At 41.2% G+C, this 11416-nt stretch overlaps 1 protein-coding gene across 2 annotated transcripts in view; it reads right to left on the reverse strand.

Moving 5' to 3' along the window:
• Positions 1-9218, reverse strand: part of CYSLTR2 (cysteinyl leukotriene receptor 2) — a 34299-nt gene extending 25081 nt beyond the window's left edge. Inside the window, exons 1-2 of one of the 2 annotated variants that reach the window (XM_019650833.1) lie at positions 9095-9218; positions 6572-6625 (exon numbers count right to left, since the gene is read on the reverse strand). The gene's annotated coding sequence lies outside the window, so the exon portion shown is untranslated. The remainder of the gene's footprint in view (positions 1-6571; positions 6626-9094) is intronic. The other variant, XM_019650836.1, reaches the window with a different exon arrangement.
• Between the last annotated feature and the right edge of the window lie 2198 nt (positions 9219-11416).

Below are 11416 nucleotides of genomic sequence, written 5' to 3' on the forward strand. Positions count from 1 at the left end.
GTGTTAGACACAGAATCTCAGGATTTGATGGTCCCAGTGAATTCACAGACCCATTAAGCTGTTCCTTCTCCTCACTTACGTCTCTGCCTGCCCGCTGTGTCCCTGGGGGGCTCACATTCTCCACAGTAGGAGGCTTCTGCTTTAATAACTAACAATTCCCCCACAACAATGCTCTTCACTTTACCTAACAACTTTCGAGCATAACTTGGATTTTAACTCCCAGAGCTACTGCATATTGTGGAACCGCAAATATGACATTCTTTCTAAGGTTCATAGAAATGATCACAGGAGGGAGTTGGTATAAGGTCATACAAACTTACAAACTTCAGAATCTTGGGCTCTGGGCCTCAGTTTCCTTATTTGTAAATGGCATAATGGATGTATCTCACATAACGTGAGCAGTCAACGATGTGAACTGTTATGATTAAACCCCAAATGTTGGGCTTAGAGAAATGATTAAAGAGGTAAAAGTTTCTCAGGGCATCAGTAAAAATATAAAAGCAAGGGCTGAGAGATGATTCCATGATTAAAACAAAATGGTGAGAGGCATGACACTGAAGCAAAGAAGCAGTAACAGTGCAGCATGTAAAAGTATGGACTCTGAATCTGAGCCTAGTTCCTGTACTCACTAGCTCTGTGACCTGGGGCAGGTGACTTTATCTCCCTGTGCCTTGGGTCCTTATTAGTAAAATGGAGATAATAATAATAATTGTCCCTACTTCACAGGTTGTTTGGAGGATTGAGTGTGATGACACAGGCATGGCACTGAGGCCAGGGCGGGACCAGAGAAAGCACCCTGTATTAGTGGCTGTTGTTATTACAAAGGCTCACAGACTTAGCTCCCAAAAGTTGGCAGAGAGGATTTGATCCTCTGGATTGGAAGATTCTACATGTTTGACCCTCAAAATCCCTGAGGTCCCAGGCTGCTGAACTAATATGCCTCCCTCCACCCCCAAACAAGCAAGTCTCATTGAAGGCTTAGTTCTTGAAATCCAAGACTGCTAACTCAGCCCCTAGACCCAAATGTCATGGTAGAAACACAAATCTTTGCAAACCTTTCTGGCCTCCTGGAAACAGTCTTATACTTTCAGAATTTTTTCAAAGGGATAATGTGAATTAAGTTCTTGGAGATCAAAACAGAAATACAGATGAAAAGAGCTGAGATCGCAACATCTTTTGAATGAGGAACTGAGCTGGCTTCCCAAATAAATGGGGGCAGGAGAGTGAGCCACATAGGGTCCCATTTCCATGCAGTTAGCACTTTGGATCATTCTGCTGCTTCAATCCCTCCTTCACCCTATCTCCTCCCAAGTTCCTCAAAGTGCCCCAAAGTCCAAGTTACTTCACGCACCACCAAGATAACGTCCCTCTGCCTTATGAATATCATTTGTTTCCCCATGCCTCATAACTGTGAAATCAGCACCGCGGGCCCATTAGTGAAAGGGATACTTGGAGATCCCTTAAGCAGAAGACGTTGAATAGCATTGATGGCTCTGGAAGTTCCCCCAAGTAGGGAATTCTCCAATCCACTTTCTCTGTACTACAGAGGTTCTCTCCAACAATACTGGGGCTCAGAGGGACTTCTGAGCCCAAGTCCTGGGGCCTGCTAACTTATCCTGCAGACTGACTGAAGTTTCCCCTCTGGGGATCTATGTTTTTATTGAGTTTTATTGTCTCATTTTTGTCTTCTGAGTAGGACTCCATCTATGGAAGCAAAGCTCACATAGGGCTCTCTTCCCAGATCCCACCCAAATGGTGACTGACTTGCCCTGGAGCTCAACAGACAGAAAATTCAGTGTGTTGCTCATACAATTACCCCATGGGATCGTGGAGTAACTTGAAGCCCCTAAGGAACATTCTTTGGAACCAGTCTGTTTTCCATCAGGGGGAAGACCTGTGTAAGATCTTGCAGCAAGGGTGGGAAGGCTTTCACAAGCAATTGTAGCAACAGGCAGAAGATCCCTGTGGGAGATGAAATGCAGGCCCCTCTTGTAATGGCCTAATATACCGTATTTGCCGGCGTATAAGACGATTTTTTGGCCCTGAAAAATATGCCTCCAAGTGGGGGGTCGTCTTATACGCCAGGTACACTTCAGATAGACTGCCCATAGTGCTTGCCCCGTGCCATAGTGGCCTCCCGATGCCCGCCCACTTCATTCCACATACCGTTCAGGCATCAGCAGCGTTGCTGGGTGTATGCTCGGCTGTTATGCAATTTTGCTGTTATGCGATTTTACCACACTCGCAAAATCGCACACAGCCGACCATACACCCAGTATGATAGCGCAAAATCGCGAATCGCGATACCATACTGGGTGTATGGTCGGCTGTGTGCGATTTTGTGAGTGTGGTAAATTCGGGTTACCGTATATTTCTTTACATATGCATTGAAGATTCGCGATTTTGCGCTATCATGGTGCCTGTTAGAATGTTGAAGAGCTCGCACTTGCGCACTAGTGAGGTCCCAGGGAGATGCTGATGCAAGGGTGGACCAGACTGCTATAGTGACAGGGCGGGCAAACAGGGAGCAGGGACCAATCAAATCAGGCTTTGTATACAGCCAACAGCCAACCACAATACTGCACCATTGTACAGTACAGCATAGAAAATGTCGACCAGTCAAACCCCTATCATCCCTATCATGGCACCAGCCAAAAGAAAGAAGTATGATGCAAATTTTAAACTGAAAGTTATAAACTTTGCTAAGGAAAATAATAATTGTGCTGCTGCAAGACAATATGGAGTAACAGAAAAGATGGTTCGGGACTGGAAATCAAATGAGAAAGCATTAAAGAGTATGCCAAGGGGTAAGTGTGCATTAAGAAGAGGCACCCCACACTGGCCAGAACTCGAAAAACATGTAGCAGACATGGTGGCTCAACATCGCCAAAACGGTTATGTGGTGACACGAAATACAATACGCTTGTTTGCACTTCAGTGGGCCAAATCAAATCTGATATTGTTTTACCTTTTATTTGGTGTGTGGAAGGTGTGCGGAAGAGGGGGTAGTCTTATACGGCGAGTATATAACAAATTCTGTATTTTGAGTGGAAATGTTAGGGGGTCGTCTTATACGCCCAGTCGTCTTATACGCCGGCAAATACGGTAATTGGCTTCTTTCATATGCGAACTTTTCAGCCCCCCCCTTCATCATCTTGCTCAGATTCCTCAGGAATCCACCAGGATAGAGCCAGGAGGAAGGGGGATATTGGTGACTCGTTGGTCTCTCTGACCTGCTTCCTGACTAAATTCCAGAATGTTCAGAAAAAGTCCAGAAATCCCCAAAATAACTTCTGAATTTCATTAACTTGATTTCCTATTTGAGTTCTAAAGACCAGGCATGCCCTATGATATTAAGTGTTCTAATTAGAATATTTTCTTGTAATCATTGTAGTTGGGTTGTCAGCTTTTCAGTAATTTCTCCCAGCTGTCAGTCCACACATGCCCTTCAGTTTGTGTCCGCCTGTCTCTGCTTCTAGCACTTTCCCTAACTCCTGAGAACCCTTGGGAGCCAATGAAGCCTTCCTTGCCTGGACTCCACTGAAGGCTCCTGGGTCTTTTTGAAATATTGTCCAGTTTGAGGGGCTGGACAAGCAGCACACATCAGCTGTGGCCTCCTTTCCCTAAAAAGGGAACTTTGCTCAGACCACGGAATGTGTGTAAAATGGCATCCACCACCGCAAATGTACACAGACAGTTGGAAGAAGGGGCACCTCCACAAGATGTGTGTTGTCAGAGCCGCCATTTAGGGGAAAGATCTGCTTGGGTAAAAAGAGACAGTTTGGAAATTTCTGGTGTGGCCAAAATGTCAGACCCTTTAAGTGTAAGTGTTGGGTTGATGGATTAGCAATAGTTGTCTTATTTCTATCCTTCTCTGAGAAGATTGTCCCCTCTGTTTGCTTGGTTGGGCAGTTTGCACATTCTCACCTGAAGTCCCTTCCTTGAGAATTTCTCTGTACGAAAAGGTGCCTATGGATTATGGACACATTTAGGGGTAACCATCCCCTAAAATTGGAGTCGTTTCACAATTTGATTCCTTCTTCTGCTATTTTGAGGGGATGAATGCTCCCAGAGAACAACTTATCCCCAAGGACGTAGCAGAAACTGGACCTTAGGAGAAGGTTGGCATCCAAGCACGTGAGGGGACGGACTTCTCTCTGCCTGCAAGGGCGAGATGCATGCAATTGTCTCTCACATCCTCCTCCCATCTCAGTCTTTGCGAAATCCCCTTGTTTCTTCTCTAATATTCTCCAAAAGCTAGCTTTCCTTCCGTGTTCATCCTAATCACTAACACTTAGCCACCACAATAAACAAACACATGCATATTCAACACAAAGAAAACTTTTGTGTAAGAAGAACTCCGAGCTCCTAGAAGATATGACTTCACTTTTTAAAGCATTGTTTTGACTAAGTGCTGCCTTCTCTCTGGCTCTCATAAGTTTTCCCAGCTCTTCCTTATTGATAGGACATATGCGCCTATGATGCTGATTATGAATTTTATAAAACTGTCTCCACAAATTTTTGTCATTTCTCTAGTGCACTTCATCAGTGTATTAAGGAAGATCGGAGGTATCTGTTATTAGCCCAGTTGCTCATCCAAGGCCACAGAATCATTATTCATTTGAGTCTCTGATTCCCAAGTCTTCTGATTTCAAAGACAGAAAAAAAAGACAGAAGATCAGCAAGTGTTATCGCAGAGGCCCGTTGAACAACTCATTCCAATAATGTCCTAGAGGTTGTGTCAGCATAAGAACACTCCCCGTCCACAAAGTGACTAAATGACATGACTCAGGGGCTCTCCTAAAGCCAACTTATTCAAATTAAAACTCCCTCTCTTTCTCTTCCCTCCTACGTAGGCATTTCCACCATTAAATTCACTTCCTAGAACAAAGGAATTATTTACAAAGGTCGCTTGTGAAACATCATATGTTTCCTGGGATGATATAGAAGCATTGTGATATCATGGAAGCCCAATAGGATCCACATCGTGACTCTACCCCTTGCCAACGGTGTGTGCATCAGCAGGTACTCACCCTCTCAGAGTTACTGAGAGGACCAGAGGAGGCGACACACATGAAAGCCTCCTGCACTGAGCTGCCCTGAGCCTGGCACATTATATGCATCTGATGCATTATCATTCCTGTTGCAACACTGTCTGTTATCAAGGGAAGGAACGCCTAAGAACTTTTTTAAATGCCGGGTATAGAATACCTGTATAAGATAGTAAGAAATAAACAGACAAGGAGAGAATGCTTTCATATGTGTGGAAATTTTGAAAACCAGGGGACTTGCCCTTGGCAGTTGTCAATAGCCTGGGGGCAGTGGGCATCTGAACCTAAAGAGGAGAGGGCAACGAACAAAAGCAAATGGCCAGCTTTCCTCTTCTCCCAGACCGTCCTGCTGAACCATGTCTCCTTTGAGGCAGACCTGGCCTCATTACCCATCTGTCCCCACCAGCCCCTCCTTCCATCACAGGGGCCAGCTTAGGGCCATCCTAGTACAGGTGTCATCTCTAACTTGGATAACAGAGGACACAGTCTCTTGAGTGGCTCTCAGCCTCCACTCTTGCTATTCTCAGTCCATTCTCCACACATTGGCCAAAGTGACTTTTCCAAAATGCACATCTTACCGCATTACTCTTCTGCTTAAAACCCATCAACACTTCAGGATGAAGTTTATTTCAGCTCCAGGCTTTCCACAGTTCGGATCTTGTCATCCAGCACCTTCTCTCCCGACCACTCCCTTCAGTAAAATCTACTCCAGCCCCACTGAAGTTAATAACTTCAGTGCCTCAAATACACCTGGCTCTCTCTTGCCTATTTACTCTGAGCTCCAGCTCATCACCTGGCTATCTCTTACCCAACCTCAGGTTTCTGTCTAGATGTCGCTCCTTCTAGAGAAAGCCTTTTCTGACCCCTCCAAGTTTGGGCTGGCTGCTGCTCCACTTGCTCCTGCAGCCTTGTGGGTTTCCTATCTTCACACTAACCCCATTAGGCAGGACTAGCTCCTGTCTATCCCCACCCAGCAGACTGTTTGCCCACTGACAGCAAGAATGGAGTCTCACTTGACCACTCCTGTATCCCCAGACCCTAGCACAACCTGTGACACAAAAAAATGTGCTCAAATAAGGGACCCATAAATGAGCTAATGAAGCTATTATCCAACCCCCTCATTAATGTCTCATAATAAATCTCTTCTGTATGTGTGTGGTGGTGGTGGGGGGGGGATTCCCAATAGTCTTTTGCAACAAAATGACGTTAGTGCATTTCTTCTCACAAACTTTCTGCCTCTAAAATTGAAATCTAAGGCATGAGGACAGGAATACATGGGGGCAAGGGAGCAGCCACAAAAGGGACTCAAATGGTGCTTTATCTCAACATTGTAGAAGTGACACTATTTATATCTCTGAGGGTTGCAAATTGTCTCTCTGACTCCTTGCCAACAAGTTCCTGGTGGGAATTTGTGTCTGCTACAGCTAACAATGGGAGACAGCTTCAAATCTCTCAGAGAATTTATGAGAGAGCAAAGTTATTGTTAAGATAAGACTCAAAATACAAAGAAATCAGCTTACCTTAGGGAATCTGTGATGCCTCCAAGTCCTCTGTAGATAATCGTGTTTTCTGTACTAGAAGTACAAACAAGGTAAAATACTCTACAGCTTCATGGTACAACATTTACATGGAAGTAGTTTTTTGGGGTTTTTGTTTTCCATGATAATGTACCAGTAGAGGAAATAACCATGGACTAGATCCTTTTCAGTTTTCCCAGCTTAAGTAATCTTTAAACTTCCAAAGCAAATAGGCTTCCCTCCTTTCCCTTCCCTCCTCTCTCTTCCTCTCCCAGTCCCTCCCACCATCTGCCTGTCCCGTCCCTCTCTTCTCTTCTTGTTCTTCCACAGATCTGCTCCTCCTCGTCTGGAAACCTCTCCCTTAAACACTAAAGATGCAAAAGCCTTCCGGACCTGACCCTGGCTTTTCCTAAGGACCCTTCCAACTTTGGGATTCTTTGGCTCCAACTCATGGCACAGGGCCCCGTTACTTTCTTTGTCAATCCATACTGCCACCAAGTCATCAATCCAATAGGAGAAGTTTTTCTTTAAATATTGTCAAAGATGGTACCATTTTCTCCAATTAATATAAAGAGGTTAATAGGTTCAACAGAGATAAATATAAGCTGTTAACTAAGTCCACCTTCATTGGTGAATTAATTTATTAAAATTATTTTTATTTTTAAATTACAGTTGACATTTAATATTATTTTAATTAGTTTCAGGTGAATAGCATAGTGGTTATATATTTACATAATTTAAGAAATGATCCCCCTGACTAGTCTAGTACCCAGCTGGCATTATACATAGTTATCACCATATTATTGACTATATTCCCTTCCTGTACTCTACTTTCCCATGTATTCTTAATGGACCCTGTGTACTGGGTTTCCTGTGAGGACGCCATTCTTGGTCCAGTAGAAGGATGAGACCCTCACATAAGTAACTCCAATACAAAGAAGGCAGTGGTCAGCACCCCCAAGAAAAGCGTAGAGATGGTGCTGGGGGTTCTGACAGGGGTTTGATATGACTCTATAGTAAAGCTGAGCAACCCAGGCAAATGCCTGCCTTTCTCTGCATTATCCAGCTTGGCTGCTGTGTTAACCAGAGCTCACTGGGTAATCGCACAAGCCAAGCTTCTGTTAGGCTTTCATCTTTCAGGCTTAACCTCGGGGGCCTAGTGTGCCTCAGATGTCTGGTGTACAAGACAAACTAGAAAAGCAGGAGGCGTCCCCCAGCCTGAAATACACGTGAGATTCCAAATACGCCCAAGGTGCTCCTGACACAAAGCAATGAGTACATTGCAAAAGTATAGCATCTTTCTTCCAGAACGGGTGTTACTTACATTGTGGGAGTACCCCACGGGACCCCAGGTGGGTAGGAGGTAGAATACTAACAGATGCTGGGCTTAATTTGGATACATTTAGAACATTCTGAAGCCTCAATATCTCTCACTTTTAACCACCAATGCACTGGAAACCAATCCATTTGTTTAAAGCATTAGTAAATTGAAACTCTCAAGTATAGTTTCATCTCAAGGGTTTATGTGGTTGAGGTGGAAGATAGAAATTTCTAGAAGGCTTGTGTTTCCCACAAGTTACTCTTGCATTATTAATACAGTATTGAAAGGGAGATTTGGATGGCTTGCCTGAAACTGTACCTCTCTTTCCCTTAATACATATTATTCTCAGTTACGTGTCAGAGACAGGAAAATATTTTAAATGACTAGGTAAACTGTTATTATGTTGGCTGCCGATTAGGACCACCTGAAATTTTCAGAAAAAAGAAAAGCAAAAAGCTACTGCAGATGACTGGTTCATCTTCACAAGTTACAGTTCAAATTTTCTGGGGATAATTTTCTAATCTCCTCAGGATCAGCTAAAGTCAAGAACCACTGATCAAGATCTGAACAGGGGGAATAAACATATTATAAACATATGCTCTCACACACTCTTCCCCTCCCACTGTACCTCTGAGTAAAACCAACGAAATCTGCATTTTCAAATGTAACCTCCACTCCCCTTCAAAATAAGACCCTGAATGGAAAAAATACATCTTACATAATAAAATAACCCAGTCTATGAAAAATAAGAAAGAAGTTATATGGTAAAAAATAAGGGTATAGTAAATTACAGTAAATCTCCATAATGCAATATTATCCAGCAATTTTAAATTACAATTATGAAGAATTATACCATGCAAATAATAATTTATGCTCTAATGGAAAAAGTAAATATAAATATATCGATACTATATGAACAGAACTGCAAAAGTCAAACTAAAGTTATAGACAGACACACAAAAAAGAATGGAAAGAAATACCCCCAAAATGTCAATACAGGCTATCTCAGCCGTGGTTTTTGCTTACTTCTACTTTTTTGTACTTTCCTAATATTTTTTAAACTACTATGTATATGGTAGAAATAAATTTATAGTTAAACAAAAATAATTTACTTTTCAAAAATTATTCTTCTGACTATGTATGAAGTGATAAGGAAGGCATAATTCTCAACAATAAATTAACAAAGCAAAGATAAAAATGTTCACCTGAAGGTTTCTTTCCTTTAGCTGCCTTGGCTTCTGTCTCTTCTAGCTTTCCTGCCTCTCTCCTCCAAGTATTCAGCTTGCTTATTTAAAAGAAAAGCGCAACCGCAAATTATAGTTTATGAACGGTGTCAGCCAATAGCAGGAAAATAAGAAACTTTTTGGTCACTGGGCCATCTGTGCTTTATATAACTTGGTGTGGGTGTTGGTGCTGGCTTCCTTCTTAAGAAGGGAAAAGACTTTCAGTTAGGAACTACATTTAAAAGGAAGAAACCTGGATTAACCCTGACTCTCTAATGACTTTTTATCAGCATCTTTCACAACAAATCAAGAGGATGTCATGGGCTAGAGTCAGGAATTTTAAGTGGCTTTTAGTTCTAACTGGTTTTTTGTTTCCATGACAACAATAACATCAATAATTTAGCCTTCAGTATATGACACTTTAGATCTGTTTAGAGCACTTCCCATCTCTCCCTACCTTTTTCAACTTACTTGCTCTCAGGCAGAGGCCTTACCCATTCTGTTGAAATGCTCTGTCAAAGGTTACCAATGGCTACCTCATTGATCATGTAAAAGGTTCTTTCTCAGTCCTCATCTTCCTTCCTCAAGTTGTTACACAGTTAACCAATGCCACTTCCCTGAAACTTTCTCCTCCATGTTTCTCTGACTTTCCTGAATTTTTTCTACCCCTTGGGTTGTTTCCTGTTTGCCTTTTCTTCCATCCCTTTTCTACATGTGAGCTTGCCCCAAAAGTCTGTCTTCTGACCTCTTCTCACAGTATTTTCTTACTTATATCTACATCCACAGCCAAACTTAATATGGCCAAAACAGATCTTTTCTCTCCCCCTCTGAAACATATATTCCTCTATCTACACCATAATCAAATGGTACCACAATGATTTAGCTAATAAATCCATATATAAACCTAGAAGTCATTCTTAACTCCTCTCTTTCTCCCACAATCCAAGTCAACCAATTCTGTTTATTTTACATGCAAAATATATCCCAAATCCAACCATTTCTCATCTCCCTCACCCCTATTAAAACCTCGTCATTTCTAGGATAGAATGCTGCAGTAACATTAGGCAAGAAATAAAGGAATCCAGGTTGGAATGAAAAAAGTAAAATTGTCTGTTTGCAGATGATATATGCTCACATATAGAAAACCCTAAAGATTCCACAAAAAACCTGTTAGAACTAATAAACGAATTCAGCAAAGTTGCAGAATACAAAATCAACACATAAAAATCAGTTGCATTTCTATACACTAACAATGAACAATCCAAAATGGAAATTAAGAAAACAATTTCAATTACAATAGCATCAAAAAGAATAAAATATTTAAAGAGGTGAAAGATTTATACACTGAAAACTACAAAACATTGCTGAAATTTAAAAAGATAAATAAATGAAAAGACACCTCATATTCATGGATTGGAAGACTTAAATTTATTAAGATATCAATACTCCCTAAACTGATTTACAGATTCAACACAATCTCCATCAAAATGCCAATGATTTTTCAGAAGTAGAAAAATACATTTTAAAATTCATATGGAATCTAAAGGGACCTCAAATAGCCAAAATAACCTTGGGGGGAAAAAAAGAACAAAGTTGGAGGACTGATATTTCTTGGTTTCAAAACTTACTATAACATTACAGTAATCAAAACAGTGTAGTTTTGGCAGATAATATAGCCTAAGGGAGTAGAATATCCCAGAAATAAACCTTCACATATGTGGTCAAATGATTTTTGACAAAGAAGTTAAGACCTTTTGTAGGAAAAGGCAATATTTTCAACAAATGGTTCTGGGGAAACTGGATATCCACATGCAAAAGAATGAAGGTGGATTCTCACCTAACACCATATACAGAAATTAACACAAAATGGATCAAAGACCTAAACATAAAAGCTAAAACTATAAAAAGCTAAAACTGTTTAGAAGAAAACAGAGGGAAAGTTTCATGGATTTGGCAATGATTTCTTAGATGTGACACCAAAGGCATAGGCTTTTAAAGAAAAACTAGACAAATTTTGTACTTCACCAAAATTTAACACTTTTGTGCATCAAAGGACATTATCAGCAAAGTAAAAAAGCAACCCACAGAATAGGAAAAAATATTTGCATTATTAATATTGCATAATACCTAGTAAAGAATTAATATCCAGAATACAAATAAAACTATTTTTATTTGTATTCTGGATACAAACAGCAACAACAACAAAAATAAACAACCCAAAGGACTTGAAAAGACATTCCTCTAAAGAAAATATACAAATGGCCAATAAGCACATGAAAAGATACTCAACATCACTAACCATTA

The sequence above is a fragment of the Hipposideros armiger genome, unplaced genomic scaffold (genome assembly GCF_001890085.2).
Source record: "Hipposideros armiger isolate ML-2016 unplaced genomic scaffold, ASM189008v1 scaffold_148, whole genome shotgun sequence".
In the NCBI taxonomy this organism is placed as follows: Eukaryota; Metazoa; Chordata; class Mammalia; order Chiroptera; family Hipposideridae; genus Hipposideros; species Hipposideros armiger.